This window comes from Lepisma saccharinum, chromosome 18 (genome assembly GCF_977018435.1).
Source record: "Lepisma saccharinum chromosome 18, izLepSacc3.1, whole genome shotgun sequence".
Lineage (NCBI taxonomy): Eukaryota > Metazoa > Arthropoda > Insecta > Zygentoma > Lepismatidae > Lepisma > Lepisma saccharinum.
In genome coordinates this window covers 37143293-37168910 of record NC_139246.1, presented here as the reverse complement: position 1 = coordinate 37168910, position 25618 = coordinate 37143293, and the positions used below count along the sequence as shown (strand labels likewise).

At 36.9% G+C, this 25618-nt stretch overlaps 3 long non-coding RNA genes across 5 annotated transcripts; 1 reads left to right on the top strand and 2 right to left on the bottom strand.

Annotated features, from left to right (window-relative positions):
* Positions 1-8264: 8264 nt before the first annotated feature.
* Positions 8265-9391, bottom strand: LOC146001982 (uncharacterized). The gene is made up of 2 exons (XR_014443651.1): positions 9324-9391; positions 8265-8433 (listed from the first exon to the last, which is right to left on the bottom strand). It is a non-coding gene; the product is annotated as an uncharacterized LOC146001982 (long non-coding RNA).
* A 10942-nt stretch (positions 9392-20333) lies between these two features.
* LOC146001981 (uncharacterized) lies at positions 20334-21974 on the bottom strand. 3 transcript variants are annotated; one of them, XR_014443648.1, is made up of 3 exons: positions 21945-21974; positions 20835-20907; positions 20334-20579 (listed from the first exon to the last, which is right to left on the bottom strand). It is a non-coding gene; the product is annotated as an uncharacterized LOC146001981 (long non-coding RNA). The 3 variants fall into 3 exon arrangements; XR_014443649.1 differs by having other exon boundaries at positions 21882-21968; XR_014443650.1 differs by lacking the exon at positions 21945-21974 and adding an exon at positions 21850-21922.
* A 758-nt stretch (positions 21975-22732) lies between these two features.
* LOC146001980 (uncharacterized) lies at positions 22733-24808 on the top strand. Its single transcript, XR_014443647.1, has 3 exons — positions 22733-22785; positions 24192-24264; positions 24536-24808. It is a non-coding gene; the product is annotated as an uncharacterized LOC146001980 (long non-coding RNA).
* The last annotated feature ends 810 nt before the right edge of the window (positions 24809-25618 follow it).

Below are 25618 nucleotides of genomic sequence, written 5' to 3'. Positions count from 1 at the left end.
TGGCCCAACAATAAGACATCTAATATTATCAGGTAGCAGATTGCCATTTCTCTTAGTCTGCTGTTCAGGATCTGGTAGTCTCTTTATAACATCCCAGGTGTTTATATTATCACTTTGTCTGCCTCGATCCAGCTGTGTTCTGGGAGACCTAGCCATTTGACCAGTATTTTGTTGCCTTTTTTGCGGATGACTTTTTCTATAAGATATGTGTCAGGCTGTTTAGTTTTTGCTGAGTTCTTCTTCATAGAACCTGCCTTTGAGTATTTCTCCTCGGTGGTCTTTTATTATATATGTGTTACGGGTCCCAGGTTTAACTTGAACCACTGTAAATAATTCAGTACTCCAGTTTCTGGTAAAACCTCTTTTGAATAAGTGCTTATATTTACTGATTCTTACTTGATCACCAACCTTGAATTTAGCTTTTTTGGTTGTTGGCTGATATCTAGGATAGTAAACAGTGCTGATCAATTTTTGCTCATCAGATGAAGTTACCTCAGAGGGTTTCATGTTGATTGTGGTGTGGACTGAGTTGTTACATCGATCTAGAAGTTCTGGTAGGATATTAAGCCATTTATATTTGCCTTGAAGGGTAAATTGTTTATACATATGATTTTTTAGGGTTCTGTTAAATCTTTCTACAATAGAGGCCTTGAGATCACTGTAACTCGAGTAATGTTTTATTGACTGGCTTTTAATAAATTGTTGGAACACCAAATTATAGAATTCTTTGCCATTATCTGTTTGTAGATATCGTGGTGATCTTCCACTCTGATTAATAATTGTCCTAAAAGCTTCTGTAACACATTTTCCTGTCTTAGAATTGAGCGGCAAACCCCAGGCATATTTTGAAAATGTATCTATAACAGTAAGTATATACTTGTAGCCTTTGTTGATTTTGTCTAAATTTTTCAGCTGTCCCCCATGAGGGGCCATTTCAACCAAGTCAGACTGCCATAAATCATCTATGCCTTTTGTAACTACTGGCAGTCGCTTATAGTTACGTCTAGCTGGTCTGTGTAATTCATCAACAATAGTTTGTCTAGACATAGTATGTAAACAAGAATATTGCAACTATGGGGTGTTCAGCAGCAGATACTACAGGATTTTCTAAATACAGTTTGTCTCCTATTTGTATATTAAATTCAAGAGAACCATCATCTTCAGCATAAGCTGTCTCTAATGTATTGGGGTCTGTAAAATCCTCTAACTCTATACTGGTGACTTTTGGTTTGTTGTCAGTATTTTTTATTGATAAAGTAGGATAGTGGTGTGCCTGTGGTTGGAGCCAATATTTGATCTTGATTGGTCTGAGTGTGCCCCCAACAAAAAACTGGTAATAAAATTGTGCAGAGGACAACATATATATTTTGCCACCTGGTGTAAATGGTGAATCATATTCTTTGTTGGGGATACTATACAATTCAAGAATTACTGTATGCTTAGGATTTTCGATTAGACTAGTTATTTCTTTTTCTGCTGTAAGCAATCTACTTGTTACAGATTCAAGGTGCTCATTGATAGTCCTAACAATCTCATCGTGACCTGGTTTAATTCTTATGTCTACAGCACGTTTTTTGTATTGTTGCACAATTTCTTGAAGCTGGGTGGTAAAAACAGACAGAGCATTTGCTTGGTTGGATTCCATGGTCCCTAGCTGTTTCTTGATGTTGGCTACAATTTGCTGTAGATTTTCAACAACAGCCAATTTTGAATTTTGGGCTGTAAGATCATGGACTTGTCTTCTGATATCCTCAAACAAAGCATATAGTTCATTAATATGTTGATTGGTTGGTAGAGTAGCCACTGTCTGAGTAAGCTGTTTGATTTCTGTCTGGATATTCTTGATATCTTCTGATTTCAGTATGCGATTCACTGCTCTTTTAATATTTTTAAGTTCCTGTGATGTAGGCAGATTGGCTACAGTATTCTGCAAAGACTCAAGGGCCAATTTCACAGTATTTAATTCAGAAGCATCAGCCACACTACGCATAGCATCTTGGAGAAGGGTTATGTCTGCCTGAGTAGGTGTTGATTGTTGTAAAATTTCAAGTTTTGTTTGGATATCATCGATGAAGTGATGAAAATGAGATAGCTCAGATTCAGTGTTGAGGTTTTCAAGTTTTGTGATCTGTTGCTGGACACTGACAAGAGTGTCTACAATACCAGGCAAGCGAGATTCTAGAGTTTCTTGTACATTTGTCAGATCACTTTGTACTGCTGCTATGGTACCCTCAAGGTGGGTTATGGTACTCTGAATTTTTCCAAAATCTTCATATATCTCAAGTAGCAGCTTAATGTTGGCAACACTACGAGTAATATCACTCAGAGCATCAGAAGATGGTAAGTTGTCCATAAAATTCTCAAGTGTCTCAATTTTTTCTTTAACCTCGGCTTTGGCATTGTTCAAGGGGTCCAGATTAGGAATCTGTAGTGATTTAATTGGTTCTTTTAGAGTGGAAATTACTAGATCAAAATCTTCTTGTGATTTTATGCTTTTGACAATTGTTTGGAGCTGTGTTTGGACACTACCAATCTGCTCTTCTAGTTGCTGTTTTAATTGCTCAGAGTTGGTAGTCTGAGTCTTTAATTTGGCTTGAGGCTACAGCTTCCTCTAAACTTTGAAAATTATCTAATGTTGCCAAGTCAGTATATTTTTGAAGTAGCAATTTAAGTTCTGAGTCAATTTTAAGAAGAGGGTCCATGCATTGTGATTGTAAATTTGTAATCTCTAGTTGAAGACTGGCATTGAGTGTGGTTTGTAGAGCTTGTAAATCACTTCTTAATTTTTTAACTCTGACATCAAGCATCAGAATCTCATCCCTGTGATCTTCGCGCCTTGTATGGCCAAATATATCATTAGGCATTTTTTGTTTTTTGTTTTAGTGGTTATTTATTATAAAATATCTAATTCTTAATTCTATAAAAAGAGGTATAAGTTTGTCATAGTATCCCGGGACCTCAATATATAAACAGTCACCGGCAGAGACAGTATATACAGTGCCAGAAATCATGTTTGAGTGCTTAATTCTATAAATATTTCTCCCTACTGAAACCTTGACATCACCCTCGGGAGTTGTAATAAATTGTAATTTACCACCTACAGGTAACTGGTAGTGGTTTAAGTTATTGTTAAATATGTATAATGTTTTACCTGTTTTATCATCAACATCTGTAAGTATGCTGTTCAGATGAATAATTAAGAAACCACTTAATTTAGATTTTATATCAGGAGAGGGTGCTGGTGTTGGCAAGTCCATAATAGCTTGTTTTTTAAATCCAAATAAATTCATTGGCATGTTTATTTATTTCAAATCATGCTCTGTAATTGGGCATTGATTGCCACTTCTTAAGTCACAATGACCCCATGGTAGAGTATGTAACCCACATGATAAAATACACCTCTTATCGTCATGTGGGTCCAGAGCTACTATTCTTACAACATTTGTGGTCAACAAATGATCCACACTCTGGATTCTACATTCTGATGTTCTTATTAACCTCTGCGATTTAAGACAATCTTCATAATCTTTAAATTCAAGCTCTTTGTCTACAATTACTCTACCTATACCCTTGGCATTTTTAGTAACACCACCACTACATGTTTTAAAACTATACATTTTAGCTCTTAACCCAGCAAATCCTACAATAACATCGCCAAGTGTCTCATCTTTTAACTTGCCAGGCACCTTTTTGTTGTGGGGTTGAATTTTTGTATGTTCACTAGTATCAAAATATTTAAACAATTCAGGCTGTGATATATCTTTATAAACATCTTCTGTTTGAATATCAAGAATAAAGCTATCTGTATCCATATACATTAATTTTATACTATTACTATAAAAAGGTTTCAACACATCATAATAGAGTTCCAGCATGTGTAATTTGGCCAATTCTCATATCACAGCCCCTACATAAATAGGTTTATCAAACTTAATCTTTGTTTTTTTCATATTAAAGAGTGTCATATTTTCATCATAAATTCTTCTATAATTGAAATTAGGCTTTGCCACCAATTGTTTGCTCCGGCTGGGGTCGGTAACTAATTTAACATCACTATGCTTTCTAACATTTTCTATAGTTTTGCCATATACTGAATTGACCATTAATTTAAACAAAGTTTTATCAAATTGGCTTACTGCAGATGTTCGAAGCTCGGTGTTCGTATCAATATATGACTTAAACCATTTTGAGTGCCTGAACCTCAAAACTTTCCCAACTTTGGTAACTTGAACACCATGATTCATTAGGAACTGGAGGTTTTTGTAATATATTACATAACCTTGTTTTGGCTCTAGAGTCATCATCAATTTCTTTTGTTTAGAGCCAGGTGAACACTTAACCTCAGGAATTGGGGGTAGATCAGAAAACTTATTGTGTAAATTATCTGGAATTATCAGATCAACCTCTAAGAACAGGCCATAGTGACTGTCATCAAAATCCTGAAGATTTTCAATACTAAAATTTTCAACCCACTCAAGCTCTGCATATGGCAATTTATCCATCATAGCATGACCATACAGGCTGTTGGCATCCACATAAAGTATATAATTTGATTTCAGTGCTGGATCATAATCGGGAATATATTTGTTATTGGCTCTGGCATATCTCTGAGAACATTGCACCATGCCCCCACGTATACATTGTTCCATAACTAGATATATATCTTGATCTTGGATTAGATTCAATTGCATTTTAGTATTCAAAAATATTGCAGACCATGCTAGGCCTGGAGCACTGTAGAAATACATCGGATCCAGCTTATAATTTTTCATTGAAGATTTTCTAAATGCCTGAAGTATATCGGCTAAGAGAGTTACATCAAGTTTTAAGTATGCCTTATGATAATCACCAAGTGTCTGGCATTTTAAGTTGTCCCACATCAACTTGGCATGGTGATAATCTTCATCAGTGATTCCGGAGGCCCTGAGTTTACTGTAGAACTCTTGTTGTGGTGGCAAAGCACACTCATTAAATTTTGAAAAATCTGTAACATAGTCATATGGGTATACACCTTTTCGCCTAATTAATTTCAAGTCCTGATTTGGAAACATATCACATGTGATTTTAAATTGATCATCAGATAATTGAGTGGCCAGAGTAGCCAAGCTAGCCGACAGAATTCTGTATGAATCAAGAAATCTTAAGTGAATAGGAACACCATTAACTTTAATTATTTTGCTTATAGCTATATATTTCTCATCATTTTCTGCTAAAATATTTAAATTCTCCTTATCAAACCCCTTGTACCTGATCAGATGATGAAAATCATAATTGGATGCACCATGGCAAAATATTGGGACAAATTTTGGTCTCTGGATTTTAATATTACAACTATTATACAGAGCCATTAAGAATTTACCATTTGTATGAGAATGGTGTTTCACCTTGATATTTGTAATTGAAAATTTAAAATCACATACCGGGCATTTTTCTGCATTGTTAAAATTTTGAATTTGTTCTTTTGTTAAAGGCATCATAAGTTTTGATTTTAATAAGATATTAGATGCTATGTAATAACACTCATTTTCTATTCTATGTGCAAATTCTTTGATGGCATTTGGTCCCATGTATAAATATTCTTTACTAACAACACCATCCTGTATAACTATATAACAAAAACTAGAAGGTTCATGTAGTTGGTATGATGTACTTGAAGATTCATCAGGATCTGGGCTGCAGAATACAAGAGGTTTCAGGTTTGACTCAAAATCACAAACTATATATGCTGGGTGCTCCAACAAGGCTTCAAATTGTTTGAATTTAGCTTTTTCATTTAGATTAGGCATAACCATATAAACAGGTTTATGGTTGCCACAGTATTTTAAATGTTCAACTAATTTGTTTTTAGCAATTTCTACATTTTTTCACTAACCCCATTTACCATTTTTTGACCATCAAATACAGTTAAACATCTTCGGCACAACTTGTATATTGTATTAGATTTGTCTAGTTGTTTTCTGACTAAAGCTTCAAGACTGCGTATTAGAGTGTAATGGTATGTGCCATCCCCTTCAATTAAGAGTAAATCAATCGGAATAGCAAAATCATCATCAAGTGTACTAATTCTGAGAGGTTCTATCAAGCAATTGCCACGACCAGTAGAACAAATAAATACATTAATAGATAATGGCTTACCATTGATATCTCTGGCTTTTTTTTTTCAAATTTATCAATATTTTGAACAGACATTGGATATTCTAAGCCCTCCATAACATCATCAAAATCATTTTCATGTTGTTTATAATAACTTATTCTTTTTGGATTATTTAAAACTGGAAACAAAGCAGCTAAAATACACCACAGAAAGCATTTCTGATCATTATTTTTTAGGTTAACCACAGCTTGTTTGTTTTTAATATTGGCAGGTAATGGCAAATATGTAGAACCTTGTAATGGGCTAAATTCAGAAATACTAATATATAACTTGTGTGGAGATCCACATAAAGTCCATCCTGATTCTTTAGCAGCAAACTCAGAGTGTTTAATAATCAATTGCTCTATCAACCTGCTTAGTATTTTGTCTAAATTTGTATTTGAGTATACAGCTACAGTTTCTGTTATGTGAGGCTGTGTAAATTTTGTGCCATTTGGTTTCTTATATTGTGTAAATAATTTGAAAGACAGTTTATAAGAGCCATTTTGTACATTTAGAGTAGCTTGCATATCAGGATTTATATTGTTTAAAAAATTCTTAATATCACATTTTGGCTCTGATATAAAACGGTAATCCTTTAGTTGGTTATTAAAACTGCTATAAATAGGTGCATTGCGGAGCTGCTTTGCTGGTTTATGATTAACAGGTGTTTCAAGTTTTCTTTTTAGACCAGATGAAGATGTAGATGGTTGTACATAACAAGTATTTTTATGTTTATATGTAAAATATTCTATATTATATTTTTATAGCATTTTGGGCATATTTTTGTGAGTGTTCTATATTTTTTTGGATTACAATTCTTTTGGTGTTTAGCCCAATTAGGGCTAGATATATTCTTATTGCATTGATTACAATATTTTTGATTTGGCATTTTTATTATTAATTTATTATATAAGATTTCTTGGGGGTTCAAATTAAAACTTTATACTTAATATAAAATATTAATTGTGTTTAATAATATGCTTTGTATACTTAATATGTTAATATTTTTTATTATTAGTTTATTATATAAGATATCTTGGGGTTTAAATTAAAACTCTATATTTAATATAAAATATCAATTAGGTTTAGCAATATGTTTTGTATACTTAGTGTATATATTTAGTGTGTGGGTATTTTTTTATCCTATGTTTATTATATACATTTTTTGGGGGTTCAAATCAAAATTCTATGCTTAATAAATGACAGGTTGTAAAAACTATTAGCCTACACGCACAAAGATAGAAGAAGTATTGATCCACAGAAGCAATAACCTAGAGAATCACTGACCTAGTACAATTGCATGTCTGCACAAGCATGTCGTGATGTGGCAATGACCTAATGCCGTGTATTATGTTTCGATCTTGTATATCGCTGTATCTACCAAACAGAGAAACTTAGTCACGCGAAACATAACAGCGAGACTTAGCAAATTGAGAATACCCACAGGAAACCAAGCAGAGCAACGCAGCAAATTGAGAATACCCACACGAAACCAAGCAGAGCAACTCTAGAAGACTTTTGTACAATGCATTGTCTTACTATTAGATATATAAGTTGAGCCTGGTCCTAATTCAGAACATTCCAAGTCAACATATTAACATAATAGTACAAAAATATTTTAAACAAGTATTTAAGATTATATTTTACAGTATACTACTGTGTAATCAAAAAACTCTTATGAGCTTATTGGATTAGTTTTAAGTGAAGCCAAAACAGTATTAAAAAAAATATTTTTAACAAACTTATGAATAACAATCTGACAAATACAGGTATAACCAAATCAATCTAAGAGGGGGGTCATACTTTCTCAAAAAGTTTTCTTGTACAAAAATCTTAAATTTGATAGAGGAGGACACTTGAGCAATAAGCTTTTATAGGCATCTTAGCCTAATTTTAGTACAGGCAAGACCTCATACTTTCTCGGCTTTATAATATCGTAAATCACACTATCCTGTTCATGCAAGCATATATAGTGACTTTAATCACCTAGTATACACATAAATGTAGTCAAAACGACAAAAAAATACCGATTACAATTATAACACTGTTTTATTGTATTTTCATTACAATTTTATAGATCTCTTGTAGAGATTCTAAAACACGTTCAAGAACTACACGGACTTGTAGATGCAGGTTAAAATTCAAATGAGCAGCCTTTACATGTGACGTCATCAGTCAGCTTTTATTTGGTTGACATTGGTGTTGGAGGACTGCACTGAAGCCATATTCATGTCATCGTAGTCATCCTTGCAGCCTGCACAGTTATTGCAGTGTCCGCAGTGGTGCGATGAGAAGACCTGTAAGAGTATAAACATTGATAGGGTACATATTCATGGTGCAGCATATGCAGACACATAGCATAGGTATGAACCAGAATTTCAAGTAAAAAGGGCAAAGATAAACTTTATGGATATTTTTAAAATTGCAGGGAAACTTCTAAATATTCGCTTCAGCATGAGACACATATATTCTTCTTGCAATTATCACAAAAGTATTAAAGCTATTGTAATAAATATGAACTTAATATTTATGAAAAACTGTCATATTTTGTACGTTTTCGAGAAGTATAACTTGCTAATGTATTATTCAATTCTTACTTTCTCCCATACTTGTTACAGGTGTTACCTGATGCTTGTCTCTTCGGTGTGAAAGCTCCTTACTTTTCAACGTAGCTACTATATGGATATTATGAGCAGAACATTTCAATAAATTCATGAGCAATAACACCAGGACTAACCAAAAGGAATATACCTGTCTCTGAGAAGTGACGTGGTTTTGTTCACATCAACTTTGTTCTTAGAGTGTATGGAGAATTGTTATCAATGAAAAGTTGAACACTGAATATGCACACGAGAATATTGCACAATTTAGAGCAAATAAGAACAACAATGAAGCAGCCTTGATTATCAGTTGATAAGAATGAAGAAACGTACTAAAACAGGACAGAGATGTACCGCTATCAGCATTTCGTCCACACTCCGTGGTCACTATGCAAAGACTGGTTAATTCTTCCTTCTTCATTAACCCAGTTTTTAAGCCCTGGCAACGTTGACGTGATGAGTGGTAAGTTATAACTTCGCGAACACGTGCTATTCGACAATGTCTTCTTAAACAAACAGAACAGCGTTCCGTTTGTGAAGAATATGATAACAATCCAAAAATATCCATCAAGCACAGCAATACTTACCATAGCAACGCAGAGCAAGACAAGAAGGGCAACAATCTTGATACCTGCCATTGTTATTTCGTAGAGATGGGTAACTAAAACGAAAAGTTGGAAATGTAACAATATGTTGTCTAGCTAATCAAATAGAGCAATGCTAGTATACTCAAGTATCTCTCAAGCGACGTTTATAAACTTTATGTATTTAAGGAAAAATATTTTTAAAAGAAACTACAACGGATTCCAAATGTTTTGAAACGTAAAAGTAATCAAAAGTGGAAATTGTAAATGCAATACATTGCAAATGGTTTGCATTAAATCTAGTTTTTACATTCAAAATTGTAGAATATATATATTTGACAAGATTGGAAGTAATATCAACATAAAACTGAGGAAAAACTTCAAGCTTCTTTCAGATTTGAATATATTAACCTATTTATCCAAGGCGGACTACGAGATGAGTTCAACTTGAAGTTACCCTGTGCGAATTAAACTTTTGTTTTTTTTGGGGGGATGACCTCTCAGTGACGTATTGTGATTTTATTTTGGGAGGTAGGTTCTTTTGTGTGCCAGTTTGTCTAATGTTACCAGTCAGTAAACAAACTGTTGTCTTGAGACCTTATAACATTGGTTCTAATCTAGTTCATTAATTCTTTTGATAAGCTTTACACGTAATTTGGAAACACTTATTATTTCTAAGAAAGCCTCAACTCATACACAAGAAGAACTATAGAATTAGTAACACAGAAAACATGACCAAATTTGTATTGACAAAAGTTCAAACTTAATGTCCACTTAACCTACCTCCAAGTTTCTTGTGAACACTTTAATGCATGTGAAATAATGGTTGGAAAATGGTGTTCTTCTCTAATCCATAAGGCTGCATACTTTTTAGCAGGGAAACTTTGATGGGAATAACATTTTTCGTAGGGGAGATCCCCGGCAGGCATCCCCCCCCCATTATTTCGCACACTGCTATTAACTGATCTTCTACGAAACTATACTTATTTTACTGTAGTTACACTAGATACTGCTTTCGGTCTTAATGAAAATGCCTGACTCGATTCATATAACTACTGTCCTGCATAAGTTAATGTAAAAAATCACGTGGAAATCGTAACTTTAGTAAGACACATATTGTCTGCGAAAGAAAGGAGAAACATGTACTTACGGTTAGTTCAAAGGATAATGAGTAGAAGACTGTGAGTAGAGAGGGTATTCAATTAACTTATACATCAAGTTTCATGAGGGTCGAAATTGAAAAATCGAACCACTTCAAACTGCAATGGAAGATAAGGCAGGTTTTCATTAAAATAAACTTCTTCGTTTCCTCGTGTTCATGATAAGAAATGTGATAGTAATGTCGGTTGCCCGTGTTACACGCACGCAGCTTTCTTGCCCTGGTTAGACTGACCTGGCAAGGATTGTGATAATTATATTTCTCGCTTCCCTGAAATATTGTGTTACACGGAATTACTAAAAGAATTTTCTTCTTTAGATCAATGTCACCAAATGTCCATGAAAGTACAGTCTTTAATTTTATACACACAGAACCAAAAACATGTCAACTGATAAATACAGGGTGTTTCCAGACTTCATTTGCAATGTATGCACGTTAATGTGTTCTTAGAGTCAACATACGTATACAGAGTATTTCCGAGATGATGATACAAACTTTCAAGGATGATGGAGAAGGGCACATGTATCAATTTGATATAAGGAACCCTGGTCCGTAAACGACTTAGTCGAACGTTATAAGCGAAAATCGGTGTATGAAGATGTAATACTTTTATTACCTGCACAAGTTGAACAAGCTGCTACAATCACAACAGTTGTTCAACAACTTGTTCAACAACTTGATTTCTTCTTGTTGGGTCAGTGTACGAGACACCTGTCGAGACTGAAAACGATCTCCTGGCCGCTGCCTGTGACATTGTTCGAACGACCCCGAGGTTGTTCCAACGGGTACGCCAGAACTTTGTGCGACGATGTCCTGCCTGCAGCGAAGCTGGGGGACACCACTTTGAACAACTGTTGTGAATGTAGCAGCTTGTGCAACTTGTGCAGGTAACAAAAGTATTACATCTTCATACATGGATTTTCGCTTATAACATTCGACTAAGTCGTTTACGGACCAGGGTTTCTTATCTCAAATTGATACATGTGGCCTTCATCATCCCTGAAAGTTTGTATCATCAGCTCGAAAACACTCTGTATACGTATGTTGACTCTAACAACACATTAACGTGCATACATTGCAAATGAAGCACTTTTTGGTGTGTCAAAATACACACAGAATTGCATGAAAGGGCACGTTTATCACCTATTACACATATTCGTACCTCTGTCAATTTATGGATTAAAAGTAATTTTTTTTTTATCTTTGTAATGATCTTCCCAATTGATTCATTTTCGGGCATCACACGGAACACCAGCTGATAAAAGTGACCTTTTATACATTTCTCTGTGTATTTTGACACACCAAAAATGTGTTTTGCAGTGTATGCACGTTAATGTGTTATTGGTCGTGTGGACCAGGGATGGCCAAACGGATCCGGATCCGAAAGTTCAGGATCTTAATCCCATTATAATATTACCACATCTTAAAAAGGTATACGGTCTTCGAATTACAAAGAATTTTTTCATTAGTATGGACCGATTAAAGTTACAGTGGTGTAAGGCACTTATAAAAAAGGGAAAAAATGACTTAAACACAGAAACCAGTCTATGTATATAAGTCAATCTGTTAACAGAAAACGTGAAGTAAGTCAGAGATTCATTCAACTGGCAACAGACGACAGTTTAAGGTATAGTGATAAAGGAAACAGCTGTTGTGTTGATCAGCAAATTGCTGTGAGTCAGACTGTTTCTTCTTTTTAACAAAGTGACTTACACCACTGTAACTTTAACCCGCCTAAGTCCTACAATATTTTTTTTCAAGTGTTGTTCCTAAAATACTTTGCTACGCATCGACTTACACACTCGTGTACAAAAATAATCTTACCTGTTTAACATAAAATGTCAGAGGTGATTTTGTAAACGCCATTGAAACGAATATGTATTCATTCTAATGTATTGGAAATGGAAACACACACAAATGTGAGACATTCCTTTCCAGGATGAAACCTTTAACACATTTAGAACATAGAAATGTTTATACAAAAAATATGCAATTGTTCTAAAGTTATAGTTTTAAAAATTAAAATGAAACATTATAATATATGCAGTGTTATATAATTACGAAGTGTAAGACTAACAAAGGAGGTTATCTAAGTGTCCCCCTCCGATTTCCATGGAACTTGGCAGGTGTATATAGAGGGGCCCAAAATAAGAAATACGTGTTTTCTTTTGTTTCGGCTAAAAAACTGTTTAAGTGGCAACACTCACCTCAAATGTCAAGATGAGGACAAATTGACGTGGGGATCTGACCCCTGTGCCCCCCTCCGATTTCCATGAAATTTGGGAAGTGTAGAGAGGGTCCTATTCCCCCTATTTCTTCCTATGCCTTATTTACGTGGTTTCGGGGTGAGATCCCCACTTCAATTTCTCCTCATCTTGACATTTGAAGGGGGGGGGGTTGCCCCCTAAAAGAGTTTTTTTAGCTGAAACACAAAAACACGTATGTCTTCCTTTGGACCCCTCTATACATCTACCAAGTGTCATGGAAATCGGAGGGGTACACAGGGGTCAGATCGTCACTTCAATTTGTCCTCATCTTTACATTTGAGGGGGGTTGCCACCTTAAACAGTTTTTTAGCCGAAACAAAAAAAAACACGTATTTCTTCCTTTGGGCCCCTCTATACACCTGCCAAGTTTCATGGAAATCGGAGGGGGACACTTAGATAACCTCCCTTGTAAGTGTATTAATTACAAATCGCACACGCGCGCGCACACACACACACACACACACACACACAGTTGAAAGGATTTTTGTTCCGTCATTCTCATCTTAAATCTGTATAGAACAAGACAAAACATGACAGACTGTTCTTTTATTTTCATGTGAAAATGTAAAATAAATATTATTTAAATGTTGGTTCTATGAATAAAGTAAAGGTTGCTACATAATTAGACAATTAGCAATATGGTGAAAAATGAAAAGTAAAATGAACGAATGGTGTATTTTCGAAACAAAGAAAACCTATTCTAGCGATACAATTAATGATTTGTTATGTGTTTGTGTAATATTAATGTTTTTCAAATTATTGTTATTAATGATAATACTATATTTTATAGAACTAATGAATATTGTGAGTCCCCCAAAAGTTGAACTTGCGCACTGGGCATGTTCAACCACCTGCAATAACTATGAGTCACCCCCTACAATACTAGTTTCTTTAAATAGCGTTATGTGTATTGCCTAACTCAAAGCCGACGACAAAACTTGCGATTTGAGATTTGCTTTTTAAATTTACAAATGCCCTTGGATTTGGGCAACACCGAAAGTCATGCAGAGAAGCGAGTATATTTTAGCATCTGAGTGTCACTTCCTTTTAGAGTTACTGCACACCTCACAATATTTCGTTCATCGTTGTGCCATGAAGAAGAAAACACACAAGTTCTGTATAGCACTTTAGTTGGGAAAATGCTCAAAATAGTGCTACATTGCAAATTTACCAACACATAAAGGAGAGTGCGGTAGTCGTGAACACATACGTATGAGGCTTCCGTCAAGTTTCTGGAAGGCTTGATTGGTGCTGCCATCTTCCGTGCACTACTGGAGATACTTCTTTTGTATCGCCATTATTGTAGAACCCATTTTCAGCGGTGAAACAATTTCTTGTGTGTGTTTGCGATTTGCTATAAGTAGAAGACACATTTCTGAAGGATAGTTATATTTAATTTTCCAGAATTCTTACAAGAATTAAAAAAGTAGGAAGTTAGGGGAGTGTTTCTGGATTTATTTTGCATTGAATATGGTAGGTTGTAACTTCAGTACTTCTGTATGAATTAAATGGCGAGTTTTTGGTAATGTAGAACGGTCGTCATGCTCATGTTCGCCGTTATCTCGCGCTGTTAAATGAAAGTTCTCCCTCAATTTCTCCATTAAAAATACACTATAATTATATAGCATGTTTATTGATTGACATTAACGCTGGTGTAAATATATTGAGAATTGAAGATATATATAAACTCTGTTGTTTAAACTGTTAGTTTGATATTTTATTGTCCGACAGAGTTTATATTTTAGATTTTATATTGTTGAAATGGTATATAGGTTTTCTACGTACAGGGTGGCGCACGAAATGATCCACCATTTTGTTGTTGAATAAAAACTTTATTATAAAGAATCTCTCAATGAAACATAAATGACACAAAGGTTGCACTTTGGAAAAACGTACTACTGAAATACATGCTCAATATGGCCACCGTTTTGACTTTTAACCTCAGTCAAGCAAACACTAATATTTCCAATTACCCTACGGCACATGGGTTCCGTAATTTCACTGCAAGCCTGAACAATAAGTCTTCGCAGTTCCATTAAATCTTGAGTTTTTTTTTTTTGAAAATCTTGTCCTTCAAAAAACTCCAAAGAAAATAATCACAGGAGTTGAAATCTGGGCTATATGCGGGGCAGGCAAGATTGTCCACCAGCGAAACGATCAGGAAATCTGTTACACGAAGATTGAAAATGTCGTGCAAAAAATCCAGTACAATATTTGCTTTGTGTGGCCTTGCACCGTCTTGCATAAACCACTGCGTATTGAACAGTAAAGCTGTGGCAAGAAGCTGTGGAATAAAACTATTGCGGAGCATGGTCAAGTAACGTTTACTGTTTACTGTCTCCTCAAAGAAAAAGGGTCCAATCAGACCATGACTGGAGATAGCGGCCCAGACCATAACCTTCGGTGCATGGTTAACTTTTTCATGAAGCACTCGTGGATTCTCAGCTGCCCAAAAGCGCACATTTTGTTTGTTAACCACACCATCCAAATGGAAGTGCGCCTCGTCAGAAAACCACACGTTGTACAGTGTTGCATTCATAGGCGTAGCTAGAACTTTATATTTGGGTGTGCACAAAGAAAAAATGAGGTCTTGTACCTTTTTAATAGCATATTTTGCAACAAAATCACTTGGCTCTTTAACTGCACTGATGTTTGTAAAGGAATATAAATTCACTAAAGGACAGTGTTGAAAATTTCTGAATATATGTAGTAGCAAAAAATCAAATTGCATAGAAATTACACACACACACAAAATGTTCATAAATGTTACAAACAAATACATCAACATACCCGTCATCTATAACAAGAGACGTCTGTCAAGAGGTACAATGTTCTTAAACTCATCAATAACTTCATTTACATCAATTGACTAAGATTTTTCCTGTTCCACAAATAGCAAGAGCAGGGCTTCCAATCTATCCTGCTTCTGAGTTGCTCTTCATTTAGTTTTAACTTGGGTAAGCTTGGAGAAAGCTCTCTCACACGTGCCGCTTGTGACAGGTATAGAAGAAAGGCACTGCAGTACAGAGTAGAATGCAGTAAATACACTCATGCTCATAAATTAAGGATAATAGAGGTTTTGGTGCCCCACGATACATCACTGAAACAAACTAGTTGTGGTAGCACAGACACATGTTGAACACACAAGAAAGAAATCCACATACCCTGTTTAACCCTGTTTATTGCAGAAACCAAAAACCAAAGAGCGCACATATGATACAAAGCAAGGGAGATTGTAAATTGTTGTTCCACAGTTCTTTGAGCATGTGCACAGGTTTCAGTATGGAATGTGATGCCCATGCACATTGACACACGCAGTACAACGGCTTGGCATACTCTGGGGGAGGTTGTCGAGCATCTGTTGGGGGTATGGCCTCCCATTCTTGCACCAGTACCTGTCGGAGCTCCTGAAGAGTCCGAGAAGGTGGAAGACGTGCCGCGACACGTCGGCCTAGAGCACCCCAAGCATGTTCGATTGGGTTTAGGTCGGGGGAATAGGCAGGCCACTCCATTCGTATGATGTCTTCTGTTTGAAGGTACTCCTCCACAATATCAGCTCGGTGTGGCCTGGCATTGTCATCCACCAGGAGGAACGTAGGACCAACTGCACCTCTGAAAAGACGAACCTAATCTTGCAGAATAATATCCCAGTACACCTGACCTGTTACAGTACCTCTGTCAAAGATATTCAAGGGTGTACGTGAACTTAGGATAATGCCACCCACACCATGACACCACCACCTCCATACTGGTTCCTTTCGACGATGTTACCGGGTCGGTATCTGGTTCCTGGTTCACACCAGATGGTTACACGACGAGAATCATTGTTGAGACTATACCTGCACTCGTCAGTGAAGAGTACCAGAGACCATTCTTCCATTGTCCATGTCCTGTGTTCTCTACGCCAGTTGCTACGGGCTACTCTGTGACCGTGTGACAGTGGAATGCAAATTGCAAGCCTCCGGGCGAATAAACCGTGCCTGTTGAGTCATCTGTACACAGTGTGTCTGGAAACAACTGTTCCAGTGGCAACTGCAAGGTCTCGAGCAAGGCCGCCGGCAGTACTCCGTCTGTGTCTCCGGGCACTTACGGTGATATACCTGTCTTCTCGTGGTTTTGTACACTGTGGATGTCCACTGCTGTAGCACCGAGACACGTTTCCAGTCTGTTGTAATCGTTGTAATTATCGTGAGATGACACTTTGTGGCACACGGAGCACCTGTGACACGACCTGCTGTCTTTGGCCCGCCTCTAGCCGCCCAAGTATCCTTCCCCTCATTACATCATCAATATGTGTTCGTTGAGCCATTTCACTCACACACTCACCATTCGCACAACCGAATACAACTGCGCACTTCCTATAGGCACTGTACTCTGGTCACCAGTTTTGCTCCTGTGAGTCATTTGTCTGCTTACAGCGCCACCACACACTGGATCAAGGTCATAGTCAACACAGGTTCTTTGGTACAGTACCCGGACATCATTTCAAGCTGCAACGTGCACATTAAATATTTCTTTGTACAAGATTCAGCATTATCCTTAAATTATGAGCATGAGTGTATCTTCTTTCTCCAATGACAACAAAAAATCGAAAATCTATAGACACCCGTTTCATCAGCGATAATGCACACGTTTGTACCAAGTAATGACATTTTCAACTTCTTACAAACTGCCGCTCTTATTGAAATATCTGTATTTAATTCTCTTTGATAAAGCAAGCCATTAGGGTGTACCTAGGCACACCCGGCACACCCCGTAGCTACGCCTATGGTTGCATTGTTATCCTCTGCCCAATTAGCGAAGGTCAATCTCTTCTGTTTCTGTTTATTTGTGAGTTTTTGCACCACGGTAATCTTGTACGGATACATGTGGAGATCACTTTTAAAAATCCTTTGAACAGAACGTCTTGATATACCAAGTTGTGTTGCTGCTTTTCTGGTCGATTTGCCAGCGACGAGGACGGCTTCAATATTCTCAGGCGAAAGCACGGGTTTACGACGATCACGCTTTGATTCCAGTACTGTTCCTTCCACTAGAAATTTTTCATGCAGTTTGTGTATCCTTTTACTCGAGGGGGCCCACCGAGTTTGGAAATGTGCACGAAAGCGCCTCTGAGTCCCCACAATGCTCTTTGTTTCGGCGAAAAATAGCACAGTTGCTGATCGCTGTTCCGTCGTAAGTCTTCCTTTGTCCGCCATTTTGTATACTCTAGCCCCCTGGGGACAGGTGGATGCACTACGCTTCAGTTTTCATCACACGATATTTCCAATGACTACTGCAACTGCTGTTGGCACACATGACGTCATTCCTCATCTCAGATCTGAAAAAAAAAAAAAAATGGTGGATCATATCGTGCGCCACCCTGTATTTAAGTTAAATCGGCTTCTTCAGAAGTAACCAAATTCCATAAATTATATATTTTTTATGTAATATAAAATGTGTTCTCCATTGCTCCGCGACACTGTGTAATGGCGAATATTGCCACATTTCGCATAATGTAATATTCCTAATCAAGAATTCAATGTACCATTGTCTATGAGCAACTAAAATATTCATGTTAAAATACTGAATACGTGAAGCATAATTAGAAGAATATAAGTTGTTAGCAAGTAATCCAAAACTCACAACATATTTACCCCATTCTCCCTTATCACATGTTTCCAGAATAAGGACGGCAATAAGGTCACTGTTTTATCACTCTCGAAACGTTCCTTCTCCATGCAACTTATATTTATACTGTATAACCACCCACCGTCAGACCTGTTTTAGACTGTGCGTCCCCAATACAAAATACAGTAAAACCTGTCTATCCCGGAACATGATGGTTCCGAGCAAAATGTTTCGTCTTAGCAGTTTTCCTTCTTATACAGGGTTGACTTTAAATACAGTATAGAGGGCTGCAGTAAATAATGGAAAGGAAGATTTACATTTCACAATACTTATAATGTAGAGTACTAATGCATGTACGTACATGAATAAAAATGCGATACAGTCGCAATAAGTATAGCAGATATTACAATTATGTAATTACACAATATGTTGGTACATTTTTACAGTATTGTAAGAACGTACAGTACGTACTTGTGTATCTTTTCGAACCCGGGACCCCTGGCGTCGTAGCGCGATGTGCATAGAGGGAAAGAGAAAGATTGAAAGATGGAATAAGAGAGGTGAAGAATGATTGAGATAAAAGTGAAGAAAACGAATGAAACAAAGAGAGATAACAAGAAAAATAGAAAGATGACGAAAGAACAGAGGAGAAATAGACAAAGAAAGGTGGCGAAAGAGGGTAAGAACTGAAAGAAAGAAACGGAATCGTAACAGGTATGAGTACTGTAGCGCATTCTTTCATATAGACAAGCGAGTGGCAACAGAGGCGTGTTCCACTTACAGTATTGCATTGTTTTCTTGCGAGAGAAAAAATAAAGGAAGAAATTTCCATCTTACTGACAATAAGAACATCTCGTTGGTCTTTAAATGGTGTTCCTTTTCCGCGTAAGGAGGTTTCCGCCTTAAGCAGGTCATTTTCAGGTATAAAATCGGTCCGTTCTGGTGACTTTTGTCCCCGTATTTACAGGGTTCCTTCTTTTTAGAGGTTCCGGGATATGCATTTTTTACTGTACTTCTTTTAAAAATCCTGGTCACGAAATGGAATAATTTAAGAAGACTGCCATCGGTCTTATGTGCAGGCAATTCAACTCCAGAATCATACGTCCGTTTTAGAAGTACCGTAACAGATTCAAATCTTGTCAATGTTTGATTTATGCTGAGATAGGGTTGTCGGGACAAACAATTTAGAATGGATCCGAACAACTGTGCATTTCACGTCAATCCAAGAATGAACCCTTTGAATTCAATGCGACAGTGTTGCCACTGCGCAATTTCGGATTTTCTATAGACAATAACGATCAGGAAAATAAATGCTGTTAATAAACTCGTAAAGATACAGGGCAAATCATATGGTCTCCTGATTTTTAGTAGCCATTGGTAGTACCAGAAGAAAGACCGGTCATTTTGACGTCAGGGGCAGAAAAATCTGCATTTGTATTAACCGAAATTCTCTGAAGCTCCGTTAAGTTCCTGGCGCTTGTGCCATTCTGTTCAGACATTTAATGAAATTGATATAATGCATTACGATGGGCAAACGCATCGGGTATTTGTAAAGCTAAGGTAAAGTACATCACAATTTTATCTTTCTGTAACCATATTCTCTTCATTTGCGATGATATGCTAACCTGTATTATCTAGAGTAAACATGAAAGCACATCCGTTCAAAAAATGTCTCACATAAGGCACCTTAACATTTCACACAAACCAAAGTTCATGCCGTTTAAAATATACCATGTCTACCGAAACATTAAGGTCACGGTTACCGATGCTTATGGCGACATTACAGGTTATACAAAGAATGTTTTCCGATTTCATGTGTTGCTTTAAAATTCTTTTGTCCCCTTAAAATTTACTAACCCTCATTAAAAGGTACTACTATATCTTATCATGGGGTTTTCTGTGGGAATCAACGCCAAACCAAGGGAAAATTGGAAAACCGAACTACCTGTACTTAGAATTGAAACACACAAGTTTCATTCACTTTTCGTGCTTTTACATGTATTTTAATGTACAGTTTCACATAATGAATATCCCAACAATGAATATGATCATCTAGCAGCCGCCGCACACGTAGCAATCAGTACACTCATCTCCAGCCTTGATGTTGTTGACGTTCGTGTTCTGGGAGCTGGTATATGCCACGTTGGACATTTCGTCATCATTGTAGCAATTGTTGCAGTTGTTGCACTCCTTGCAGTGACGGCGATGATGCGAGGCGAAAACCTGTGTTGAGAAAAAAACAAATATTAGTTTACCTCAACAGAAGCTGCCAGAAGCAATGGTTGAATGAAGCTACGTAATGTGAACCTCCACTGAATAAAGTGTAACTAAATGAGAATTAATCTTGAGAGTGAAGACAACAATAAACCTTTCATTTTTAAAAATCTTATTTACTGATTATTAGTGGCTCCTATTACTGATATCACTACTATAATATATTTTCAGAAATTAAAAAATATTAAAAAATTAAATAATCACCATGGCAATACAGATCAGGACAAGGAAGGATATGACTTTAACACTGGCCATTGCGGATTTTTCGCTGATTTATCTGAAAAGAATAAACAAACCGGATTAATATACACTCATAGGCAAACGTTAACTTCTCGAACATATTCAAGAGAAGTGGTGTTCGATTAAGGTGGTAAAGGAAGAAATTCATAAATTTCAGAAGTGATAAAACATAGGGTGACCGACAGGTTAAAAGTAGAACAGAAACAGTGGAATGTGTTAAACTGACCTGTTGACTTTTATCATTTGTCAATGAAGCAATTCGTGAACAATGTAATAATTAATATAAATAATAACCCATGGTGCGAGAGCCCTGGAAGAGCCTTGGCCTATCTCCCGACAGCCAGTCTCCCTCCCACAATCCTGCCTAGAGGCGTGGAGTTCTTCAAGTGGTAATGGGGTATCGTGGGGTAACCCTCAGCCGTTATAGGAGATATCCGAAACCGGGTTACGCTACTCACTCGTAGCTCCCCAATTTCCTCACGATGGTGGGTTGCCACCGGTACTATACACAGCCCGAGAACCCAGAGACTGAATCCAGACGGACTCGAACCCATGCTGTCTCGCAGTCGGAGTCCAAAGCACAGTGCCACCACATATAAAGATTCTGTATAATCAGATCTTCATCTAAGGTACGAAAACAGGTGCACTGACCTCCTGCTGAGAATCCCCATTCGGAAGAAGTTGTGTAATAATCCGCTAAGAGGCGCTAAGAGGCACTACTGACAATCTTGCTTCCACTTATTCTAACAAACAGAACAAGAGATGGCAATGTTAAATTTCAACAGCTGTCAAGCCTGACTTCACCGCAACCATTTCCCTGAAGCGATCTTTATCTGTGGTGCCACGGAAACAAAAATATCTCCGTGCATATTTAGTATTTGCAGTGCAGCACTACCCTCTTTCTCTGATCGAAGAGTTGAAAATTAAAAAGAAATATTTATATTGTTATGCATATTAACCATGAATTTAATGCCCATACTTGCTCTTGGTAGAATTGATGTAAACTCGTACCAGTACACTGCAGTGTGTTGGAAGGTTGATCATATGTTGAAAAGTAGATAGGGAAATGCTTACACTATGTCCACGAGATGGTAGTTTTGCAGACTGTGAAGAAGAGATGGCCTTTGCAGGTTTTAAGCGGTTATAAGTGTGAGGGGTTACTATGCAAAGAAGTAATATCGCTTGCGAATTAAGATAGCGCCAGTCTTATCTTCGTTTCCTATTACAAATCTAGATATTCAATGGTGTTTGCGTCTTGATCACATCTTTCTGACCGTCCAGTTATCTTGTAGGCGAGGGTATGGCATTTCACCTTGACGTATTTTCTTCTACACACGACTGAAATATTAAAAACTGTGCCAGTAATTGCCTAGATAGCACTATTCGTACAGAAACGTCGCCAATTTGGCGCGTCTACCACCTCCATTACAGATAATATGGACGATTGTGTATTTGGGCTCTAAATTATAGATTTTGCAAATACCTCACTTCTGAGATTAGCCAGTAACGCCCAAACATTGTCAATCGATAATATTATCTAGGCGTTTCAAGGTGGTATACTTGCAAAATACTGAGCTACATACGTATATCTGCAATTTGCAAAATGAGAACTTCTATGGCTACACGCTAAACCCTAACCCCAAAGGAGGTTGGTACTCTTTACAATTCATGCAACAATTATCTAATGTCGGGCAAAAGAATGTGCTGAGAAAACACGCAGCATTAAATAATTACTGGTGCAAAGTTTACCGTAAACAGGAAGAATAGCCAAATGCCAGATATCCTACATTCACAGATAACGATTCGCAAATAATTACCTCCTTGTATAGTGACCCCTCACGATTTTTCCTGCTTAAAACTTGTGAAGACAATTTCTTCTTCACAGTCTGCAAAGCTACTACCCCTTGGACAAAGTGTAAGTATAGTAGGATTCCTAGGTATTATTTAAGAAAATATACAGGACACATATTTTTTAAGGCTACCATGCACAATATGTCCTTCTTCTAACAGAACGTGTTATACCTTGTTTTAAGCTTGAGTAATGTGAAAAAAATAAGGCAAGAAACTTGTTTATGGAGCTTTTCATACAAAATAACCTTATTTTTTAGTTTTAATGCATTTTTTAATATTATCACTCATTGTCACTGATTCATAAGCTCACGCTTTCTTTTCGGCATTTTCAGTGGAAAAACAAAACTCTAGCATAAACCACAGAGAACTGCAATACCCAGTCTTACTCACGTCTCGCGTTACCATGGATAGCTAAAGGAATTATCTAATTGCCAGAGAACTTTCGTTGTGTGAGCAAAACGCCACAGGGGAGTTTAGTTGCCCTCATAATTAGATTCTCTGCAAGGCTTCTAAGAGTTTCTTATTATGGAATATGTACACCTGTAGCTTACCACAGTGGGTTAAACTTCTCCAGTACGGCTGAAAGTAGAAAATAGTGAGGCCAGGTTGCCTCAACGACTACTGTAGTTGAAATACGGGACAAAAAAGGCGCCCCGAGGACTTTTGTCTGGACAACTGGACACCTTAACAAAACACGGGACGTCTGGGAACCCTAAAGCATACTTTGTGACATATAAACATTCCATTAACACTCTGGTAGGAATTCGCACCAGGTTGGGAGACTCTAGCAAGACCCAGTGTGGACGCCAGTTACAGTTTTTAATTTCGAACTTTTCAATCAGAGACACGAAAAATTCATGCCCTGTAGCTATTTACTAGAAGTGGCGTCAACAACTTGTGACTGTGCTATCACTAGAATTCTTGCTCCATATCTTCCACAATAAAACAGCCAATCAGGTAGGAAGATGCCAACTGGGTCATTGGCCTTCAAAGTGCCAGGTCACATTAAAACTATGATTTCACTGATAAACAAACAGGTTACAAGCATGATAGCAACTGTAAAATTGATCGTGGAATGTGGTACATACTTAACAGACCTAATACTCTGAGGGAAATTGTAGTTTCTATCTTCTGTATTACTCCACCACCATATATGGACAACACTTACCAACAAACGTGACCATAACATGGCATTTCCCATATTAAAAAAAATGTGTTCACGGTAGATAATCTTCCCACGTTTAGGCATGAACTTATGCCACTCTGTTGTAAATCCAGAACTAATTTTAATAAAACAAGCTCTCTCTTGGAGAAAATTGATAGTAATGCTAATATCTTTGCCCAAAACACACAAAGTGACCATAGCATTTTTCTTTTTAAATTGAACGTTTAAGCTTGAACACCTCTTAGAAGTTTAGCACAGTAATATTTATAATTTTATAATAATTCCGGTCTGCCTATTCTTTTCAGATAAATCAGCGAAAAAACCGCAATGGCCAGTGTTAAAGTTGTATCCATCCTTGTCTTGATCTGCATTACCATGGTGAGTGCTCGCTTTCTGTTTCAATTTTTACTGTTATATAGTTTTGGAAATGCCATATGTATAGTGATATCAGGAAATAGTAGCCAGTAATAATCAGTAAATAGATTTTTTTAAAAAAAATTAAAGGTTTATTGTTGACTTTACTCTCAAGGTTAATTCTCTTTTAGTTACACTTTATTCAGTGGAGGTTCACATTACGTAGCTTCATTCGACCATTGTTTCTGGCAGCTCCTGTTGAGGTAAACTAATATTTGTTTTTTTCTCAACACAGGTTTTCGCCTCGCATCATAGCCGTCACTGCAACGAGTGCAACAACTGCAACGATTGCTACAATGATGACGATATCTCCAACTTGGCATATACCAGCTCCCAGAACACGAATGTCAACAACATCAAAGCAGGAGATGAGTGTACTGATTGCTACGTGTGCGGCGGCTGCTAGTTGATCACTTTTATTATAGCGATATTAATTGTTTGAAACTGCTTCCTTCCGATTTATGTTAAACATGGAAAAAGCTGATAAAGTTAATAAAAAACAGGTCTATGCAAATATAAGTGCTATTTTATGCTGCTCAATAGGGTGAATATAATCCTCGATTCGATGAATCAATCCTTACACTCATTCCTAGCCGTCTCCTCGTACGTGTATCAACTTCATTCTGATAACAACAGATGGTGCCACTGGGCAAGGAACAAAATATAGAAGATCTTTTGTGGAATATTCGAATATTATTCCTTAGTTCAAATGTAATATCCAGCTTCACGCCATTCAAACTTTATTAATTGTTAAAGTTTGTGGTGTACATGCGTCTTTGGCTTCCTCGAATAGATGAAGAATCTTAAGTCAAATTTGAATTAATATTATGATTATTTCTCAACGTTTTTTGTTGGTATTGGTTATTCTCAACGATAATAATAAATAAGACAGATGTGTAAGAATAACGCAAAGGATCTTCCACACCCAGTGGCGGCGATTGGGTTCCAAAACAGGATGGGGGAGAAAGGAGAGTTTACTTAACCCTTGTACATAGGTTTAGCATAGTGCGGGGCCAAAAGTGGCAATAAGTGGAAGCAACTGCCTCCACGCCCCCTAATTGCTAACATTGCCCACACCTCACCAAATAATCAAAACCAGAACCTCATGACTTGTAATCGTGTTATATTAACCACTATACCATGGCATGGACTGAAAATCGCAGGTATGAAAGATGTTACAAAATAGTATTGTGCTTTTACACCAACCTGGCACATTTTTATCCAGTCTCGTCTATACATTTTCTCTAGAGTTGGAAGCTGTTGCAGAAGACATGTGACAACTAGTGCTTCGATTATCCAGTTACAGAATACTTGCGCT